The 23,778-nt window shown below is 39.4% G+C and overlaps 1 protein-coding gene across 6 annotated transcripts in view; it reads left to right on the plus strand.

Moving 5' to 3' along the window:
* The window catches only part of LOC105248145 (centrosomal and chromosomal factor), a 57,041-nt gene that overhangs the window by 4,588 nt on the left and 28,675 nt on the right, over positions 1 to 23,778 (plus strand). Inside the window, exon 1 of one of the 6 annotated variants that reach the window (XM_020026516.2) lies at positions 20,019 to 20,186. The exons of the other annotated variants lie outside the window; for them this stretch is intronic. The gene's annotated coding sequence lies outside the window, so the exon portion shown is untranslated. Of the gene's footprint in view, positions 1 to 20,018; positions 20,187 to 23,778 lie in introns of those variants that run through there. 6 annotated transcript variants of the gene reach the window in all.

Below are 23,778 nucleotides of genomic sequence, written 5' to 3' on the forward strand. Positions count from 1 at the left end.
TAAAAAAAAAATTTTTTTTGTTTTCAACATTGAATATATCCCATAAATTTCTCAATTTTTTGCAGTTTACAGGGTTTCTAGTTTATTTTATTTTATTTTTTTTTAATTATATCGTTCATAAATGTTGTCGGTCAATTAAAAGAAAGCGATATATTTCTTCTGTTGTATGAATCATACTTTCGTTATTCAAACAATGCTTGCTCTTCCAAGTGAATTTTGGTGATCGAAAGTTACGATGAAACGACCTGATATTAATCTTCATGTTAAAAATGTAAAGAAAACTTTATATTATTTTTTTGCCTCGAGTAAAAAAATAGAAGATGTATATAAATATTTAATAAAAATATTATATATTGGACACAAAGATTATTTCTTATCGAAACGCTTACTCAAACGCTCTCTCAAATAATCAATAATTTTCAATATATAAGTCAATAATTACACGTGGCTAATCTCACAATATTTAACAATCCAAAATTTAAATAATCCGAATTTGTCCTTGTGAAAAACAAAACGGAATTTTCGAGGAATCAAAGGAATCAATTTTATCGCGTACAAAGCTTTTCCGGTAACGGAAAATTTTTAGGGACGATCGTAATTGTTATCTTTGTCTATCGAGTGCCTCCATCGAAGGCTTGGATTCGTTATACAGTCGGGTACTTGTGCCTGAATCGAGAGTTAAACGACGAGGTCACGGTGGCGCACAAAAGTCATGGTTCATGTAAATCGAAATTACATTAAATCATCATCATCATTATATATCGATGTAGTGGTAGTCGTTGGCGTCATCTTCCATCGCATTTGCTCTATTCGTTGGATACATCGACTCTTATATCACAGAGTGAACTTGAAAAAAGAATTAGAAATAGACGCACTATATTGTATAATTTGTAGTTAAATACGTATATGTTGTTAAATACAAATATTTAAGTTGACGAAAAATTAGCTTCACTCAACAGCAAAGGAAATCGAGTAAGGAAAAGATGAATCGATTCAAGTTATTGTATATATTAAAGTGATAACTTTGCGCACGGGCCACATTAATTGTTTGATAACAGTGCACTCTTCGTATATAGCCATTATTCGAGTACATGTTTACGATTCCCCTCGGGAACCGTTCGTTTTCTTGGTCTTGACTTTACGCGATGCCGATCGATTTGCATGTTTGATAAAACGCGACTGAAAGGGACCTGAAAGTAATATCTCGGCACACATAGAGAAATCTTTATTTTCCGATTGTTATCGGAAGGGCGAAGGGGGGCGGCTTTATGTTGGTTTAATGTAGAAAAAGAAAGAAGTGCGGATGCAGTGCCAGACCACATCCGTGCATGCTGGTAAATCAAACAACCGCGACCGCGCGGAATGTCGTTGATGGAATTTAACGTTACGCATCTTGAAATCTGTCAGAGATGATCGGAATATTTTTAGCGCGTTGTTGTACACAAAAATTTAAAATAATTGTATATGCATATATATATATATATATATATATATACATTAAATAAGATAAGTGTATATATTTTTTGCATGTGTAATTTTACAAAAAAGAGAAAATAATCGCTAAAAATACAAGTGAACCAAAATAAATGAGCATTATTAATCTTTAAAGTTACTCAACAACCGAGAGTTTACTTTGAGTTACTTTTGACATAAACAGCATTTCTTCTCGCGATAAGAATTTTTTGTCCACAATAAAATTCCTCTTTCGCTAGACGACATCGTTAACCCGGATGAAGTAAATGCCACTGTGTTATTGGTCCTTATCATTTTGCGGACGTTTTATCATCTCTTCCATCCCTCCCGCCCCCCTCCTCTCTCCCCCACCGAGACGTGACACTTGCAATTTTGCACATATCGCATGTCACAGAGCGGATAATACAACGTATCTCTTGTAATTACCGAATAACCGATACGCGTCTCTATCTTAATTACTGAACGAGCGAGCGAGCGAGTTATCGCATTATCATGTCATGTTATTAGAATATCGAGGCGTAAATAAACGTAAATAAAAATTAATCTAATAATAATATATCCGATTGTGCCTAGTCGCAATGTGATTCACGTTTCATTGTCGATAATCCGTCTGCCGCCGTTTTGCTTTCTCTTTTTGTAGAGATCCTTTCGCATGCGTATATGCAACTCGCATACTTGCGTACGTACGTGTACAATTTTAAAAGTTAACTTGCATCAACAATGACAGGAGAGATTCGATGAAATATATGTGCGTAGAGCGCGCGTGCACTTTTACATTTTTGCATTAATAACGTAAATGATATATTAACGAAAAGAATACCGCGTGATCTTTTTACTTGCGAATCGACCGTGCGAGCAATATATACGTTTACGTAATAATATTCAATATATAATTTCACTATAGATTTATGATGTGTATTTTGCGCTCTACAAATATATGTATAAATGAAGGATCCAAGTCCATCCATTATCGAACGTTTTCTATCCACAAACAGTTTCTTACATCATAGTTCAATGGTCATATGGGGCGAGTATACCAAGAACTATCGCCGTTCCACCGAATTTCACTCTCTTTCCGTCCTTGTTTTCCTTCGTTAGCCTTTGCTCTCTTCCTATTAATAAAATCTTTGCTCCGACGTTGTGACGCCGATATATTGTGTTTTACGTTGTGTGTGTGTGTACACTCAACGTTTAATCCAACTAATTATTGTATTCTTATTTTGTTTCGGATTCTATTCACAAGTAATAAAGAATAATGGATAGAATGTGAATAGAGAGCTTTTGCTAATTATCACGATGACGAAGGGAGCGATATATATCTTGCAAATTACAATTACAATTAGTTACGTATGTAATAATTTTTCGTTAGGATTTTTCGTAAAGGAGAGTCTGCCTTACGCGGTAACGACTAGATGGTTTGATCGCGTTATCGGAATTGACGCGATATTACATCGCGATTACATCGAGACGTCCAAGATTATAGAGATGGAAAGGTGATGGAAAAGATGATGGGTTTATATATGGGAAGATGGTATGTTATGGATGCTCCAAAATGGCCGCTACAGTGGAAGGCGAATGGTCCGTTATGTGGAATCGAGCTCTTCCTACTAGTTTGCTCCGCCTTCATTTAAATTTGCTCGCTAACCGACTCTCTCACCTCGCTCGTTGCCATTCCAGCTGATTACGTCCGCGAATTTTCTTTACATGCCGATCTCTTATAAATTGACATTGCACGAGACGCGCATCGAGTTGGAAATTACATTATTATCTAATTAATTCCAATTCGTAAATCTTATAATCGTAGCATAAAATTATCTCTATCGATATACTACTTTTGCGCGATGACGTTTGATAAAAATTATTTAATTATTTAATTATCTTTCTCTATATACGCTATGCATTGCATTCGTATTATTAATTTAATTAATTAATTGCAATTTCTTTTTCTATACGTATCATAATAATTTGCAAGTCATTTCTAATTAAAAAATACACACGCACGCACACGCGCAAACGTAGATATTTAAACGTAGATATTTGGAATCGCGCTCGGATTATTTTTGGGTAACATGGTAGTTTTTCGAAAAAAGATTACATAGTGACCATACCGCACCTATCTCCGGAATTCGAGCACCGAAATGTTTTGCCCCATGCTCTCTAAATTTCTTCGAGTGAAATCCTACTCCAAACGAATGAATATTCACTACAAGTGATAGTGAAAATACTGCCACTCACAAATAATTAGTGAACATTCACTTTTCACAAAAGTGAACTGTTTAATTCTGAACGTAACGTATTATGCGCTTTACTCACTCTTCATGTAAAAATTTGCACTCTATACAGAGTGAAAATATTCACTCTACAAAGTAGAGTATACATACTTTACTCTACATTTTGCAGGGTGAATTTTTTACTCTACAACAAAAAGTGAGAAGAATTCACTCCTATGAGTGAAAAGTCATTCCAACTAGAGTGACCAGTCACTCAGTTTTTCAAGTGCATTTTCACTCTAAGAAATTTAGAGAGTGGAAATGGTCTCATTCCCGACTATATTTTTCAACGTCTGTCTTATCATGCGACCATAATTTAAGACAGCTCGCTCGCTGTCTGCCCTACGAGACGCTATTCCCTCACTCACATCGAGGAATCCACAACAATACGGATACGGCTGTTATGGTGCTCGTAATGGAGACTAAAAGGTAATGCTATATTTTACACAAAACACCTTTAAACGCATATTTTCGGAAGAGGAAAAAGACCAAGAAATTTGTCGGAGAAGCTCGAATCCCCGGAGTATTGCATTATAATTCTCTTCGCGTTAGTAAGAGGAGAAAAATGTTTTCCATTGTAAATTTTTTAAAAGTACGAATCAGCAAGAGGACAAAAGTTTGAAGAACAGAAACCTTTGCGTTATTAATATTTGCAATCATATTTCTACGTTAAAAAGAAAATCTGTATTTTATTTCATAATGTTCTGTATTTTTTAACTGCAAATTTTCACTCTCTTCGAGGCGTTCTCTTGAGGCTCGAGAAAATAAAGTAATTATGTCATTAGGTTAAAATAATGACTTTATAAAATGTAGGGAGAAGATTGACGTTTTATGAAGAGTTAATTATTACTTTTTGACAGCTTATTTTGACCGCCGAGAATCGCTAGTCGCGTCATTTAGTTCAAGGAATCGATTTACCATATGGAAATTTGACGACACACTCCTCGTTACGTAAGGTTCAGCTAATATATAACTGAACCATCGCCGTTAAGTAGCTAGTTGGGAATAACCATGTAAGCTTATTTTGCTATTCATATTTTAATGATACCGCGTGACTGTCGGAAGAGAAAATTTTATAAACGATCGTATACGATATATGTATAAATATTTGCAATTAATTGAAGATGGAAAAATGAAAATACAAGTGAAAGAAAATGAGAAGGGAAATAAAAGAATATATCTCTGTTAATATTAATTTCATAAACTATGTATAAAAATATAGTGGATAATTCTGTATTCAGAATTGAAGAGTTTATTATCGGACCGTTTAAAAAGAAATCTCTATTTGAAACAGGTAGATTTTATTCAAGACTGAAAAAGAAAGAAACTCGATAGTCACGTTCATAAATCTCCATTTATAAAAAGCGTAGATATAAGACGGTTCTTTGGAAATGAGAGAGAGAGAGAGAGAGAGAGAGAGAGAGAGAGAGAGAGAGATATCTAGACTTCCGATTAGATTAGGCATGTCCAGAAGCGGTCGAGAAGATAATCGAAATATGAATTAATGCGACGGCTCGATAATAATTTCTCCGTAGCTAAATTAAAAGTAGAAACATTAGAAGCGAGAGAGGGAGGGAGGGAGGCAGGGAGGGAGGCAGGCTTGTGTGAGAGGTGAGCAAGAGCGAGAGGTGCTCCGCACGACAGGTCGCAGGTTGCGCGTCATTTGGAGCCGACGGCAGTAGGCATTGTTTTCGAGTTTCCTGAAACGGCTCTCGCGTCCCGGAGTTCGTGCAAGTACAAAACACGTCGCGCGGGTCGTCGCGTCGCATTCGACGATGCAGCGACCGGCTACGGGAACGGGTACATACATACGCGCGAGAGCTATATGTCATATAAGGTATACCGGGTGTCGGGAGGGCACACGGCGCCGATGATTATTTCAAGATAGATATAAGCTCGTTAAAATTTTCTCCGCGCGACCTTTACTGTTTGGCAATTCTTTCAATTCCAAAACGTACAATTTGTTTGTCGCGCAGCGACAATAATTTGCGATAAAAAAATAGCTGTCGTCCAAGTGGAATACGCGACGTTTTTCCGCTCAAGGTTATCGTACGATCGTATTTAACGACCTGCACGCTTGTGCGCGTAATCGAGAAACGGCGGAATATTTCGCGAGCATTTTGCACGCGTGTTGAATCGGCAATTTCTCGCGCGAGTATATTGTAAAAAAACGAATCTGTAAATCTCTGAAATTGTTCGTACATCCGAGGTAAAAATATCTCTGTATTATTATTCCAACACGGAGAGCATAATACGTGGTTGTATTCTTTTTCCTTAATTTTTGAATTTAGAGACAATTATTTCGACCAATTCTATCGGTTTTCTAATTAATTTCCAAGTAATTATATTCTTATTTATTTCTCTTTAATTGTATAATTTAATTATATATTCTTATTTATTTTGTGACATTAAATTTAAGGAAAATGATTTCGACCGACTATATATTTTATCGATTTTTTCTTTTTCTTTTTAATTTTCTAGTAATTATATTTTATGATAAATAAGTAGAAAATAAATTCCACTTATGCCGCGTTATTTCTCGCGCAATGGAAAAGTAACTTTAACTGTATGCGTGATCGATAAGCTGGCTATTTCGTAATGCAGGCCAAGATGATAACATGGCGCAGGAAATAAATGTAACCACATCTGCTTCATCTTTAGTGAAAATACGATACGGCAAATATGATGAGTTTAGCTCTATTTCCTTTCGTAAATGGAAAATTTCTATATTATTATTGAAAAGCACAAGGAATAATAATCACGGATGATTTCTGTAAATATGGCAAATCAATGAAATCTCACCGAAAGAATCTATCAATGATAGTTTCTCTCAATCGATCGATATTTAAAAATCTATCACATATATATATATATATATATATATATATATATATATATATATATACGTTACAGTATAATATTGTGAGATAAATTTGGGTTTATCGCATCTCGAGAGTAAAAAAGTGTATATGATTTTAAATTTAAATGTTTGCTACACATACGTATGTTTTAATCCAGATACGTACGAAGGTTTTAAAAATAGCAATAATAATCAGAAATAAATGGAAGAAACTTTAAAACATGTTACAAATATATATGATGAATAATCGTGGAACAAGAGCACAAGAGACGCAAGAGCAAAGTGTGAATATTTTCAGCAATGAGATATTTAGCGATCTTTGATGAAATCTTGTATCGCTGCTTTAAACGATGAAATTTTTACCGATTACTCCGTTTAATAGAGCGTGTTCCTTTGGAGCGTTTGGCTTCGGTCGTCGATTCATTTCCGGATATGGAACATGATATCTAACAAACAACAATAATACGTAATGGTATCGATACAGGAAGACGCAACGATACCGTTATCGAGCATCGAGAAGAACTGCATCTCCAATTTTTTTCTACGAAAGAATTACACGTATATGCATATATGCATATATACATATATACATATATATATATATATATATATATATATATGTATGTATGTATATACCTATATATATATATATATATATATATATATATATATATATATATCATACATGTATCACATTTCCCGATTCTAGTCTAGACGAAAAGAAATCTCATTCCGCTGTTGTCGTCGTTCCTCGACAACCTCGATCCACGCACGTAATTTCACCAGACGCGGCATTTTCTCCGGAAAGCAAAATTCAGCGACACAATTCCGGGGCACGTCTCGCGACGTTTCGCAAGCATCTTGTGCCGTTTCTCCTACGCACTCTCTCTCTCTCTCTCTCCCTCCCTCTCCCTCCCTCCCTCACGAGTCCAAGATCGCGTTTCTCGGTTTCCGACCAAAAGTCGGGAGTTCTTCCAATCATTGCGGATTTTTGCGATTGAAGATTAGTCTTCCCCTCCCCCATTTCCCCCTCGCAGAGATGAGACTAATTATCTCGCCAATCTTTGATAACATGAAGCTATCGGAGAGAAGAAAAAAAAAGGCTCTTTTTCCATCCGAGACACGGTCCGAGACGCGGCTCGACTGATTTCACGAAATGCGTGCCGAGCGCGTGATAATGCGCACACAGAGAACGACTAAACGACGATGGTTCGGCCCGCGTGCACTGGGTTTCTATCGTGCCGCGCGAAATGGTGGGTGGCTCTCTATCGGGCCCCGGTACCAGCCGCGAGCGCGAGCGATAGGACTTATCTCACGATATACCGGTGCCTGACGAAACCTGGACTCGAGGCGACGCGCAGTGCGCATCTTTGTGCCGCGTACGGCGGAACGCGCGCACGCGTTCATCTCCAGCCTCCGTCACGGAGATGTCGTTTTGGAGACTGTCGGGGAGAACTTTGTCGAACCTCCCTCGAACGCGCGTATTTTATTTTATTCCCCCCCCCCCTCTCTCTCTCTCTCTCTCTGTGGCTGTTGTAGATGTAAGAAGTCGTCCGACACGAACGACGCCAAGATTGCCGATTTTGTTCTCCCTTTGGAAAAATGTGTACCACAGCTGATTCCATTTATTACTTCTCGGCGAGCCATGTATTCACCGTTACGTCCGCGCGCCGGGTATTATTGCGCCGTGATTTACTGGCGTGCCGAGGAATAAAGCGAGTAGTCGCAGCTACCGCACGTAGTTGGATGGCTGGCTGTAGTGGTCGCTTTTATGGAGTCGATGCGTTTTCTATAAACCGAGACTGCCGGCGAGTGTATCGATATGTTTATGGATGCAGAGTCGAGGCTTCGAGTTTTCTCAACGAGCTAATTTTTCGCCCGAATTTCTGCCGAGACTTGATTCTTTTCATTACGAAAATAATGGAAATATAATTGAGGATTATACAAATCCTTAGACAAATCCTTAACAAAGGATCGACCGCAGCTTTGCCGAGAAGATCTCCGGTCGTGAAATGCGATATAGTTTTTCTACAACTTGTTTGCTGTCAAAGTAATATATTTATTATATATTCCACTTGTCCGTTTGAATAGTTTTATTACAGACTTTAGAATGCACGGGACGATCGAGCGGGTGACAGAAAGCGACGAGCCTAATGAATCGCGCGTAGATGCCGAGGGGGTATATTATCACTTAGATAAGAATCTCTTCGGGTTCCCCGACATCCGACACGATTCCTCATACCGATCCGTATACTCTGTTTACGGATCGCGTGTACGCCCGTGGAACGTCGATTCTCGCAACCAATCCCTCATCCGGAAGCTTTAACGTCGATCGTTTCTGAACGCGAAGAACAGATATCATAAATCCCGTACGCGGATGAAACGGTGGTGTCGCCAAAAGTCTCTCTTCTCACTCCACAAACTTGAAGCGGTCGAGGGTAATGAAAAAGTTCAAAGTTTAAATATCTCTGTAATTAATCCTAAACACTGCAATATATAATTTGATTGAAATTGTTTCATTCGAGAAAAGAGATATATCGCGAATGTCTCTCTTACATGCGTATGCGCGGGAGAGCTAGCCGAGCTAGAGACTCGGCTGGTTGAGAGCCTCTGTCGGCTTGCAACTAGTTGAGATAAGGTATCGGGCCGGCGGTCGCCGCGTTGCGATAGCGCTTCGCAACGCGGCCCCGATGTAACGCATCGTCACGCATTTACGGTTCCTACAAATGCACGCATACGCACGCATACGTTTCTACGCGTAGCCGCATAAATGCGCGCGCGACGCGTATGCAAAGCAAGAAGGAGGAAGCGAAAGAAGGAAAATGATGCTGTGGCGTGCGAAGAATTGGACGAGCTCGAAATGTGTGATTAAATTATCCTTCTCCCTCTCTCTCTCTCTCCTCTTCTTCGCGGTTCGCTTTTTCTTGTCGCGCATATTATTTTTTTTGGAGGGTCTTGCAATGTTGCTCGCTCTTGAAATCTCCATGTGGACGCTGAGAAATTAGAGATCGTAGACGTCGCCCAAGGATGCCGAGCTTTCTCGTTCACTCGAGCGAGAAGGAAGGTGGTCCTTAGAGCGATAATCGCGCGTGTCGAATAACGTATGAGAGAGAGAGAGAGAGAGAGAGAGAGAGAGCGAGCGTGGTATATAACTCGCGCTCCGATAGGGTAATCTCTCTTGCGGCAGAGAGATTAGCCAAGGACGCGGAGATAACCGCTGCATTGTTAACATCCCTTCTCTGCACCTTTGCGAGATGCAGGCTCTCTCGTGCTTCTCTCCTGACGATAATGACGTCACGAAATGTTCTCTAATCGGGTCAATATGACGATAACGCCTGTCGTAAGAGCTACGTAAGAGCTCATCGGGAGAATTCGGATTATCTCTTGATTGCGAGAGAGAATTTGCAATCTCGGTCTCTCATCGCTAAATCGGTTGCGTTGATCGAAACGCGCTCAAATTCGATAACTTTCGATCGTGCTAGTTTAATTATCGGCTTGTAAAATTTTAGCGTATAAAATTATTGACGTAAATACACGTAAGTATAATAACTCTACATGTTATATTACGAAAAAAATCGTTGAATAAAACGTACATCTGTACAAGATATATTCTTCGGAGACAAATTTTCGAGATGCAAAAGGAAAAGTTGAATTTGAAAGAGGATAGAGCTTACACATATTCCTTTTATTCATCGTTGGAGGGTGGTCGCGCTTTGACGGCTTTGTCGGTTTAGTCTCGCACCTGGGTAGGTTGCATTTTACGGGAGGAGGGGGGGGGGTGCATAAATCTTGTCCAAACCCATGGTTTTCATTTTTTTTCCAAGGACAGACAGCTGAGCAACCCGCGTGGTTCGTGCGGGGGTGCGACCGATGATAAGAGCGAAAGGTGAAAAGACGGTTCTTTTCCCATATAATACAAGTGGAGCGGAAACGTCGAATGCTGCCCCCCTATGCGGGTTTTATCGCGCGCAAAACGTACCTCGTCGACGTCTACTCGGCCCACTTTGCGAACGTTACGTTCGCGGCTTATGCTAATGAAAACGTGGACTGCATCGCCGAGAACCGATTTTGTTGCCAATTTTTCCCCCTTTTCCCTTTTGTCTCCTTTTTTCTCTTTTCCCTTTTCTTCTCTTCTTTTTTTAGTCGCATTTATGCCACGATTATTAAGACGACATTAAGAGATTTTCGTTAGAAAAAAATATGGTTTTTTTCTTATAATTATATTTAATATAATTCGATAAACAATTATAGAAAAGAAACTGTTGAGAAACTGAAAGAACAACTCGATATTTTTGTATAGAGAAAACCATTGGCTGATATATTTCTTTTCCTCGAAAAGTTATTTCCCAAAAAAATAATGTGTGCACGGATACATTTGTTTTACCCATTGTATACACACTCGGAGTATATTATATCGGGAAGCATTCATAATGGATGTTTACTAAAGATAAAGTGTGCGAACCATCCTTCGAGGATCTAAACAGGTCCCTTGTGAAAACTTTTGCTCTCGGCTCGGGGCACGTCGTATAATCGATTGGCAAAACAATCCTTTCCTTTTTTTCGGCTAAAAATATCCCGAGCCTATGGAAAGAAACGGTTTGTCGAACGACCGGTCATTAGAAATATGAGGAAAGATTTTTTCCATCAACTATATATGACATGTAAAAAAAATCTCCTTTCTTCTGGTCTAAATTAAAATATCTTTAATATTTCATATTTTTTTATGCAAATAAAGGGCTTTAGACACATATATTTCGACCGAAATATGAAATTATTAATTTTTGAAAATAAGATTGAGATTAGAAAAACTAGAATAAATATATAATATTGTATTTTTTATTAATATAATGCATGTGAGTAAATTAATATATATGGGACAAAACTTGTTCGGAACATGCGCAACTACTTTTATTGACACGTGTTATTCATATTGCGCCGGGTCCCCGAGGAATTAAAACCGCCCCGAAAACGCCCCCAATAGAGTCGAATGGTTATCGGCAGCGTGTGCCAGACGTATACGGTCTGTCAAAACACATCGGCAATCTCTCGTACCGCATTGCGAGCCGACGTTTCTGTTGCACGCAGGGATGTTAACCAGTCATTAAGAAACGTCTGTGATGCGCCATTGACGATGCGCGTTTCACGATAAACAAGAACATGAAAAAACAAAAGTCACTCAAAGAAAGACTCTCATTTTCAAACTTTGCGCATCTTGGAGGAGCATTTGATCGATCTATTTAGAAGAATGTTCGGCGAAAGGGCGAAACTTGTTTCGGAAATAATATCGCGCGCGTAAAAGAAATGGTCGCGTTTGTTTACTTTTAACCCGCGATAATGAAAACATTGTTAAAAAATGGGACGCGGGATTATTATTAAAATCACCGTCGCATCGTCGACGAAATGAGAATCGCTGATGCGGGAGAAGACGAAGGTGACGGTAAATCCGAGGGAGAAGGACGCGGGAAAGCAGCAGAGGTATTATAACAAACTGCCGTGCAATGTTTTATGGGTCCCATAAGGAAACGTCGTGACTCTCGCAATTGTTCCGCGTGTAATACCAGTGTAAAGGCGATCGACTTGCAGTAGTAATTAATGCGAGAAATACGGATCGTTTCAATGGGAAAATAAGCGCCTGCTCCTTCTCCCTCTTTCTCCTTGTTTCCTGTTTTGCATTTACATGAGCGTTACGATTTTCGATTTTGTCGATTCGTCGATACGCGCGGATCGCGAGAAAAAGGCTCTATCTAATAATAAAAATATCTCCAAGTATAAACGATGCGATAAAAATAATAGTTTTATATCGTCGTGAGAAATGTAGAGTATTTTTCAACATTTATATACATTTGGTAGATAATAATTGTTTTACGATTATTTCAAGGGGAACCAATATGTACACGGCACGAAACATCTTTTACGCGCGCGATTTTGTCAAAGTACCATCTTATAATAAATAATTATCGCGCTGTAATTGAAAATAAAATTAAAATTAAAAAAAATATATATATATATATATAGGTAAAAATGAATACTTATTATTTTCTAAAGGGAAAGTTTTCGCAACCGCAAAGGATTAACAACCGTAGGTCACATACGCACGCGTCGCGTACGCGTCGCGCGAACGCAACGTCGACGCGACACGTATATACGCACGCGTATACGCGTGATGCACGCTATTCTGCGAACTAATGCCATCTGTGACTCGTGGCGTGAACAACGCGACACATGTAATTTTTCAATTTCGATTTTCCTCTTTAGGAAAAATGATTTTAATGGAGGTTGCATCGACACCTGAAATACGATAACATACGATTATATACGTATTAACGATTATATTAATTATCGGTAGATCGGCGTGGAATAAACGAAGCTTGTAAGCGCGGAGAGCATCTATACTTTGCTCAAGCTGAGGGAGAAGCGGAGCATGACTCATCGATTCGTATATACATTTGTGCGATTCGCGATGCGGTACATATTGAAAATTTCATAATTGAAATAAAGAATAATAAGATGAAAGGAGTAGAATTTTCCATTGCATATCGTAAAGCTCGAATCAAAATTACACTCGAGGAGTCATCTCGCCCGACATGACCTATTTGCAGCGTGTAGTTTTAATGCCGAGTTTATTGCCGAGTAGATCGCGACGTAGATTTCCTTTCGTCGTTTGTGGCCGGCCAATGGGCCGCGCGCGTCCATCGTCACGTATTTGACGAGGGATTCGTAAATTTTTAATCCCCCGCAACAAAGGACCGTCGTAAAAACAATTATTGGGACAAATATTTGGTAAATCAATAATGGAATAAATATCTCGTCGCCCTTTTCGAGAGAGAAAAGAGGATTTGACGTCGCTTTCAGTTTGGGTAAACTGTAAACTTTGTACGTTCATAAACGAACGAAACGGCTGAAAGACTCCTCGTAAAGGATCGAACCTACGTCGTAGGCTAATCCTCGCCAACGTAATCCTTTCCAACGGAGGGTCACACGAGTATTAAGATAGAGTGTCAATGTTCATATTGTTCTACGAAAGCTCGATGAAAAAGTTTGCGCGTGACGTTAAGCTTGATAAATTTCTCGAAAATGTTCGTGAAAAATATTGTCGTAGATTATTATCGAAACCTGCTTCTCCCAGTCGTTAAAGAGAAAAAAAGAAAAGGAGAGAACGTTAAATGGCCTAAATGCGCGCGGTCGTAAAACACTGAACGGATTATCTCTGTCGGTCGATCCGTGGGGTTTCGCGAACGTTCGCGGAACGACGCGGAACGACGCGGAAGACACGTTCAACGGGGACGCGCGTTATCCCGGCGATAATACGGGCCCCTAATTGTTATGTTTTCGTCGTTGCCGCGCGCGCAAAAAGCGACGAGCACGGTTAACGCCCGGCAAAGCCCAACGAGAACGGGGCCCCGTCAGACCCGTTTGACCAGAAATGCGTAACGCGTTCGGTACAACCGTGTTTGATAAATAAACGCGTCACGATTTCCTGTCCCGATCGTGGGAGTATCCTTGCGAATTTCCCACGAGAGGAACGCTAACCTGTGTCGTAGAAAAAGTACGCGAAATCCAGGTACTGTTAAATATTATTTCCTCGAGAGAAGAATCTTGAAAACAATCATTTCATTGGCACGTGTTATTTATATCGCTAAAAAAATTGTTTTTAATAATTGCTATTAAAAAGACCCTGGTCCCTGTTGTATAATTAGCACCGAATCTTATAGCCGAATCGAAGGATTATTATATAGAGTGGGATGGATCGCGCGGAGGTGCTCCCCTCTTTTTCTTTGTCTCTTTCCTTTTTTTTTAACAAGCATAGATTTTGTTATCGCTCTGGGGCAAGAGTCCGGCAGCGAAACCGGATGTCCGCCCGCGCAGGATGTGACGTCAGAGCTGCTGGCAGGCCGGCAAGTACCGTAAACCTGCCCGACTGTTTGCGACGCAAACATGTTCCTCTCTGTGCGTCTCTTTCTCTCGCTCTCCTTTGCCTCCCTGCGCCAAGTCCCGAGAGTACCCTTTTGCCACACTCGTTCTTTCGCCCTACGAAATTTCTTATCCACGTCGATATTTTGAAAACCGATACGGTGGTTTCAAATTAAATAGATGCAACAAGCATTTGGTTTTCAGTTGGCAATTAGCCAGCGTTAAATTTATCTCTAATAATAGAGACATACAATGTCTTATTATTAAATTAGCTGTCTTTTTATTAAAAGTACAATGACATTAATTACAAGTTGTTAGATTTAATGTAATGTCTTTGAGAATTTATATCGCGCGTCAAGCATTCGAAGAAAAGAGCACTCGATATCCGTTGTCCAAAAGTTAAAAATTATCTTTCAAAAATGCGTATTCATCTTTTTGCCAAAGACGACAAATACGAAATGGTGTTTATGGGAAAACAGAGGAGCTTTTTCGAGGAAATTTTGGAATGCTTTAGTTTTTCAAGTCAGTGTATATATTTGTTTTCGTCGAGCTGTGCACTGGATGGACAGGTGTTCTATTCCTGGCACGATTCATCGCGACGACGGATGTCAAAAGAATAAAGTGTCCACGTAAAAAGTTGTTCGATCCTTCATTTAACCGAGAAATAACTGAAAAATTTTGTCTTCCGAACCGAGAGCCGATTACTTTGCACGAGCAACTACAATAACACGTGTTTACATTGTCCAAAACAAGTATTTGCGTTATTCGAAAGAATTTTCCAAGATGCATATTTCATGGCAATAAATTATCCATTTATCATCCAAATTCTCTACACATCCGGTAAATTTGAATTTTTTTTTATATAGATTCTTCAGATTTTAATAATAAAAATAATAATAATTTTATCAGATAACGATACGAATAATTCTTTTCTCACTAATGTCCAGTATGAAAGATACAGAGAGAGAGAGAGAGAGAGAGAAAATGTTGCTCCTAAATTATTGTTACATATGTATCTTTATCATTTTCAATTCTTTTTTAATTATTATGTACATGTTTATGTTTATTTTAATTATTATCGTACCCAGGTGTGATATTTTTGGGGACGACGTATTTCTTGAAATGAAAACTGTCAAGCGTCCCCCTTGACGGGGTAACCCCCCACCCCGTTGATATACTCCGGAGCCGTAAAGTGACGTAAAATAATATCTGGCCAAGCTAATAAGGGTCTCTCATTCTCAGCTGCGATCTCCGACTTTGGGGCACCGAAAGTCCCTTCGGGGTCTAATACCCTATTACGCGTAGATGTGAATACATATAGGAGGGCACCGTTCGCGACCCATGACCTCCCGATGACTGATTTACCGCTCTCTTTTCGTTCCGAAACCGATCCTTCCCTCGTAATCATCGTCTCTTTGCTTTTTTCCTCTCCGTCTCTCTCTTCTCCGCTCGAGTAGTGAGCGGGAGCATCATTTTTCCAAATAGAGTTACGCACGACTCGTAGAATATCGATATATAAATTGACCTCTTTCGAACACGATAATTTCAGAGGGAACTCGTGAGAGAACTCGAGTTCGACGACTCTTTGCGTCGTCCTCCGTCGAGGGCCCGAAATTAGTAGCGGCTTCTCCGCGTGTCGTGTTTCAACGCAACGATCGGTTGGAATGAATTTTCCGAGATGAAATTTGTCGCGAAAAATTGTCCTTGTTTTATATTCGAGCTCGATACGCGACACTTTGCTCTCGCTCTTAAATCTCGATTCCACATATATTCGTGCTCTCTCGGACGATTTATAAACAAGACTCGTTAAGACGCAGCGAGGCATCATGATTGAATGGGAGCAGCAACGCGATGATAAAGAGACGTTGCGCATACATGTTTCGCGGTTCATAAAAATCCAGGAGCGGCAAGTAGGGGTACTCGAGATACCCATCGCGGCGTGTCCCTGAAAGTCACTGATAACGCGATAGTCGGCCGGTGCGCGCCATTAAAAACGTAACAGACTCCCGAGCAAGCTGTTAAGTTTTCGTCGCCCTCATCGAACACTACGGATAAAGATACGGGTGAACAAGAGTCGGAGCACTTTGGATTCTTACAGACGCTCGGAAAATATTGCGCGCTGTCGAAAGGATACCTCGCGTCTCGACAATATTCGACGAATCATTAATCTCTCAGAAGTGTTCCAAAGTGCCTCTAGAAGAATAGATAATGACGATCGACAAAATAAATAACATTCACACCTGACACCTCGCGGTTTAATTTCACGACCATAAAAGTGCACGAGCTTTAAAACGCTTTCGAGCAAAAATTTGGCAATTTGTCTTGCGCGTTGCAACGATACGTTCTCTCGAGAAATCGTCACTTTTGCAAAGTGGCGCTTACAATTGCGAGCGACGATATCTGGGGAGGGGAGGAAAGACTCTTAAACACCCCCGCTGGGCGCGATTTGTGCCCTTCTCGCGTTACGCCACGCTGTCTGTGTTTCGTTGTTTCGCGGCTCGTGACGGCTGAAACTCATCACCGAGAGCGAGAGACCGAAAGAAACCTGTCTCTGACAAACCTCCGGACCCGACGAAATGTCGCAGCCAGTCGGACATCCACGTGAAAGGCACAAACATTAGACGTACGTCTGTATACGACGCATGTAAGAGACGCATTTGTTGTTATAAAAAGGAAAAGATTTGAAAGCGATAAATGTACGCCAAAGTTGCGGGTTTCATTTTACTTACTAATCGATATATATTTTCAAGTATTGTCGTCGTCGGTATTCTTCTTGGATATTTTCAAACGAGACTTTTTCCGCGACTATTAAATCGAGCGTTTTTCTTTCAAATGTTCTCAAGTGATTTCCATTTGTAAAAGAAAAGTTGTCGTCGTCTCCGTTCGTAAAGCGAAGGAAAGCAAGCGAGGCGTGGTACGAGGACGATTAAGAAAAAAAAGTGGCAAATATCCTGGCTCGTCTCGGGCGACTTATGGCACCTTCTCTCTCACCTGGTCGACTTTGTTTATTTCTGTAAGGCGTCGCTAATGACCCGACCGTGCGTCTTTTTTCTTTTCCGCGCGCCGCACTCAATATTTGCTTACCTTCCTTCGTCGGAATGTCCTGCGCCGAATCTTATACACAAAGAGGACTGTGCCCGTTTCGTGTTTCCTGAACTGGTGCTATATTAAAACCGCGCAAAACAGTCAATTTAAAACCTGTGAAATTTCTACAGAAACGTTATGTTTCTAGAAAAAAAAAATTGCAATAGTCTTATAATTAACTTTCATTAGGGGAAACAAAGTAAGTGACTGTCTATGGAATTTTTCGAAAGAGATAGCGACATGATAAGATTTTTCAATTTTTTATCGTTGAGGATTTCATAGGATATAATCGTGGTGGAAATTAATCGCGAATCTTTCCGCTTCGAAGAGTCAATCGACATTCGCGTAGCAACGCGGGAACTTTGGAATGAATGGATCTCTACTCGTTATATCGATAGGTATTTAGATTAAATAGAGCGAGAAACAGCCTATAAATCAGCTGGCTCGAGATTTGTTTATAATAAAGCCAAAGAGAGAGAGAGAGAGAGAGAGAGATAAAAGAGAGACTTTTCGAGATAAATAGGGGTTAGTGGCCCCCTCCCTCTCTCTGCCGCGCAGACATCTCGATGTCTTCATCTCGCTCGCGAGGAGCTTTCCTCAAACTCGGATGAGAAACGACTTATCGTAAATTGTTAATTCCGACCGCGAGCGAGTATATCTGCTGATCGATATATTAATCTTTGGCTACCTTTTCATTCGATGATTCTTACTTTCATCAACTTTTTCAATACTTTTCCTTTTTGATGCTTGCGTAACTTATTGATGGCTTATTCTTTTCAATGTGATATAAATATTTCATTTTACGAAAAGAGAAAGAGAGAGAATATTATAAATTAAATTAATTTAAATAACTTTTGTTTTTTTAGCTAAAAATTTTGCATGTTAATTAATAAGTGATATTTTTTTACTTTTTAAAAAAACACTGAAACTTTCGACTCGAAATATTTAAATCGCGTTATATATAAATGTGTATTTTTAAATATGATTCTCCCTCCTCCGTGTATATTAAACACACCGCGCATATACAATATTTACACCGAATATGAATTTTGCGAAATAGTATTTGGTATCTACTTTCGTGCAATCGATTTTTCAAATTGTAATGCATCTGTCAACTCAAGTATATAGGATTAACCTATGTATGACAGCGATCAAATTTCTCTTGTGAGAACGGTTAATCCTTTTGACGTCGAGAAAAAAATACAAATGACTTTCGGGGAAAAGAAGATGAGACGAGCATGTCGACTCTGTCGCAGTCTGATACTTAGCAGCCGTTTTGTAACGGCTGTTATGGGTGTTTCGTTTTATTACCCATTAACTTTGAAGCAAAGCTTAATTTAGTATTTCGAAAGAGAGTCGGAATTTTTCGATCGTCTCTGCTTCTAATTGACCGACGTTTATTAATCTCGTTAATAAACGGCGCAATTACAATTGAAAATACAACCTTTTAAATAATATTTTTACGTATATGGAAATGCGAAAAATATCTCAACTTGTGTTTGACACGAGTCACTTTAATGTCAAGTTTTTATTAAGCGCGACGCTTCCAAGATTCGTGTATTTATATCCAACTTGAAATTATCAACTAATATACATACTACGGCTATTTTATATCAGCATAAAAAGTTTTGTTGGACAAGGAATGGGCATATGTGTATTTTCGCAAGCTTTGCCTTGCGTCGCGATTGAATTCGATCGATTCGATCGATCATTTAATCCATATTTCCCGAAGGATTTAATTAGACAAAGGATCATTTGTCTGATTCGATATAGCCATATACCGCTCATTAACATGAATCTGATGCTTTCTACGTGAAATAATTAATAGCTGACACGCGCGCGTGTCCGTCAGATTTTTTTATTAGCGGTGTGTCATCTTTTAATTATATTTATTCCGGATTATTAATTACGGGCATTAATTACAATTTATATTAGCGTTTATGTGATGACCGTAATCACGTTTCCAATTCTCAAATTTATTTTTCCTCGAGGAATATTTTCTCCTTCTTCCATTTTTCGACGCCGTTGCATTAAAATTATCAATTAATCGCTAAATTAAAAATTAAGTCGAGTATTCGTATTTCATCGAATAATATCTGATAACGTACGATCGTGATTCTTGAGCTTATCCAAACAAAGTACGATAGAGGAAAGCGCGGTTGCGGTTCAAGGGTCAGCTCTGGGTCACGGCGTGATCGAGAATAGAATATATATATATATATACTCGCGTTTCGTCTCTTTCTCTTTTTACCATACGATGCAATCTTGGTCGAAACTGCAGCGAAATTTCCGTTCGTCTCTCTCGTCTTGTTGTTGTTTCCGCGTCATCGACGGTCGTCCTCTTTGTTTGCGCGCAAACACAGTCTCCGATAAAGTCACGACTCCATTGTTCATCCGACAGTTGTTGTAATTGGGTTAATCCCATCTTTATGCATCTTATTCTCGTGTGTCACGGCGTGTCGTAAAAGTGTCGCGGGAATTGGAGAACATTGAAAAGCGTATGTAATCTCTGAGAAGCAGTACAATCTCTTACAAATGGAATAATTACGTCGGATGCGCTTTCCAATTGTTTGCAAGAACAAAAATAGGTGACAAATTTTTAATTTTCAAAGGACGTTTCTCATCACTTTTGCTAGATACAATATTTTATCACGAAAAAATCTTACTTTTCAATTTCAATATCTTACGTAGGCTCGCATATTTCATTCGCGACGTCAATTTCACCTCATCCATATTCGTCGTGATAGAAAATCGTCGCGCTTTGCATTCGATAGGAATGTAAATGTGTTGACAATGATAATCGTGGTGTGGTGTGGCTAAAATGTCTCGAGTCATTCCTTCTTTTCTCTCATTCACCGTCCGCACGTGCATGTGCGAGAAACACGTCGCGTGGTCGCGTGCCGTCTCGTATCACCTTATCGGCTTTATCGCGTCTTATCGAGCCGAGTAGTAGTTTTGTACGACTCCGCGTTAAGATACCGAGGTGTCGTTGCGATCACGAAATGTGAATGATTTATCGCGATCCGTTGACGATTTTGTATCGGCATTTATAACGCCATGGATGGATATCGATTTTCCTTCTCGCGAAATCCACAAAATTATTAACAAGTATGTTTGGAGACGTTGCTGATTTTATTTTACATTTTAAAAATCAACTATACACGTGTGATATTCTCTCTCTCTCTTTCACAATTTTTATCCTCTTCGTTGGGAAAAGCACTCGATAAATACTTTGAGAAATTTTATCGTTCTCGTTCATTCTCTGCTCCTTTAGGCTGTCAAAATATCCATTCTCCTTATATTATAGCAACAATGTTTTAAATACATACAGCGTGTCAGTTTCTCTTCAAGAGCTAGACATTTAAACCGCACTTTGAAGAACACACGGAGGTGTTTGCACATTTTATAGCCGGCATGCAGACTGTCTCACAAGCCGAGCCCATAAATTCGTGTTCAGGAATCCCTCGGGAATAAAGGACTCTCTTCATCTTTCGTATTCTTTCAGTTTCTTTTCGGAAACGTCCGCAAAACTCGAGAGAAAGATGAAAAATTTTTATCAAATTAGACAGAAACGGAATTAATGATATTATAATTTTTGTTATTTATATCTCTCCAAAATTATAATCATTTCGTTTCCGTCTAATTTTATAAAAATGTTTATTACGTGCATGAAATAGATGCTGCTCCACGACGAGCGCCAAAAATTACGCGGAATCGCAAAGGACACGAGAAAAAACGTGACGTTATGCAGATTAGCTCTATCTTGAGCCGCGGGATGAATGAGAGCCTACGTACGATTATACGGCGCGATTGTATTATCTTCTATTTCTACTGCCAGCGTGGACTTATCATAAGCGTGCGTAGTACGCGCGAGCCGAGTACACGCGATTGCGGGCTTTCTATCGTCTTTTAAGAATCGCATAGTAGTGCCTAATCTGCAACGGCGGTCAACGATGCGGATTTCAGCGGCAGACACCGCGACGACAGACACTGCTGACAATAATGAGTCCGATGGGCGAGTTGTAGCGATTTCGACGGCTCGCCCATGAACCTTTGATGAACCGCGCGAGCGAAGGAGGAAAGTAATCGACGAGAAAAATATTCTTTCGCGCGTAAATGTCGCGAGATAAAGTAACGTAAGTTGTCTAGAAAATGTCGCGATGCAGATCAATTATGTATATATCGTAGACTGCTCGACATGATTTTTTTTCTTTTTTTAATCGACCGATCGTTGAACGTGTATCACGCGGTGATACATTCTCTCTCCACCCTCTTCTCATACGTGCTTTTTTCGAATAATGGCACGGTCGTCGTGAATCATTCGTTGCGCTTCGCGAAAGTCGGTCGGCGATTATAAATTATTGTCGCTTTTGCGAGCGACGAGACAAAAGGGGGCTGCGAGCGGTTGGAAAAAACACGGGAGCTCCCGTGGATGGACGATTCGCGCGGCGACAACACCTGGCCTTTCTCTTATCAAAAATGGACAGAACGCGCCCGACTAAACATCGTCGCATCTAGTCCAACAACGAGTCCGCCTCGCCTATTCACACAATGCTCTCCCTGTTTCTTCGTGTGTGGCACGAAAAAGTGTCCTTACTTTACCTTTTAAACCTGTACAAAATTGCAATTTATGGATAAAAAGAAGGAAAGGTGTGTCTCTCTAAAAGTAGCCCTATCTTCTTGTATTTTTTCTCGATCGATTTTGAAGACGAAATGTGTCGGTACATGCAACTGCGAAGACTCTTAAATGTTATCGTCGATTTTTATCTTATCTGAATATATTATCTCCATCAAAGAGAGTAGTCGATCGTGAGCTACTATACGAGTTTCATCGAACAGAGGAGGAAGAAGAGGAGGAAGATGAGGATTCGAGAGGTAGAGATAAAGAGGCCATTCAATCTCTGAAAATCTCGTCGTAAAGCGCATCGACATGTATGTGTACATTTGTACATATATATATATCTCTCTCTCGCGTTTGCTCGTATTGCGGATAACAGAGGCTGTTTTTGTGGGGGTCTGAAAGATAAGGACAACCTCTGGCCTCGACGTACAAAACCTCTTCCGCTCGTCCATGCGACTCTGTGAAACTCGCTCTATCGGCTACCGTTCAGGAGCGGCATCGGCGATTTTCGCCTCATATGTATATACGTATATATATATATATACATATATATATATATATATATATATATATATATATATATATCGGACATGAAACGCGCGATGGCGAGCTGTACCTCGATAATTCGTAAACGCATCGTATCGCACGCACCTTGTAACGATGAACGAAATGTCGGCTTGTTGAAAATGCAGATGGAAGTATGTGTATATACGTGTATATACGAGTTATTTATACATACGCATACACATACATGTTACCTGTAATTGTTTTAGATACTATATTAAATACTATATATTTTTCTTTATATATATGCAATTATTATATAATTGAAAATAAGATTATTACGTATAATATTCTTTATATATAAGCAAGCATTTAAAAAATGGAATATTTAACATAGTTGAAGATAACAGAGATCCCTCGTGAAATATTAATATAAAGGGTGACCTCTTGGGCGCGTCTCTTTTTACGGGATATCTTTACGGGATCTTATGGAAAGAAACATGTGAGAGAGACAAAAAGATGAGAACTTTGATCTATATTTTTTATTTTTTTAATGTAAAACGCGAGATATATAGTAATGTCATCGTTATAAATGAAATACAATGTCCGCGCGCGCACGAGACGTTAACAATCGTTGCGCGCGAATCGATGCCGCGCGTTTTTTTCTGTCGGTGCTGACCGTCAATTTGTTCGTTTTACTCTTGCAACAATGGGGAAAGGTTCTTCTCTCGCTGTCGTCGGCTCGACGAGTGTATTTTCTTCGTCGAATGATTAATCGGGGTCGCGGCTCTCTGCATCTCCTCGCCGCAGATAATATGGGGCGGCTAATTCTTTTCCATTCTCTTTAAAAGTCTTTTATTCCAAGTTTTGCACTCGAATAACACTCGTACAATTGTTTTACATATCGTGGCTACATTCAGCTTTTCATTTTATATATTTAGCATTCTTGTGAAATGAAATCTTGAAATAAGATCGTTGAAACGTAATATAACATTTTTTATCGTTCTTGGAAAATTAATTCGCTCTACGATACATATATTTAAAGTAACAAGTAC

The sequence above is a fragment of the Camponotus floridanus genome, unplaced genomic scaffold, assembly GCF_003227725.1.
Source record: "Camponotus floridanus strain SB8 unplaced genomic scaffold, Cflo_v7.5 scaffold117, whole genome shotgun sequence".
NCBI classification, from domain to species: Eukaryota; Metazoa; Arthropoda; class Insecta; order Hymenoptera; family Formicidae; genus Camponotus; species Camponotus floridanus.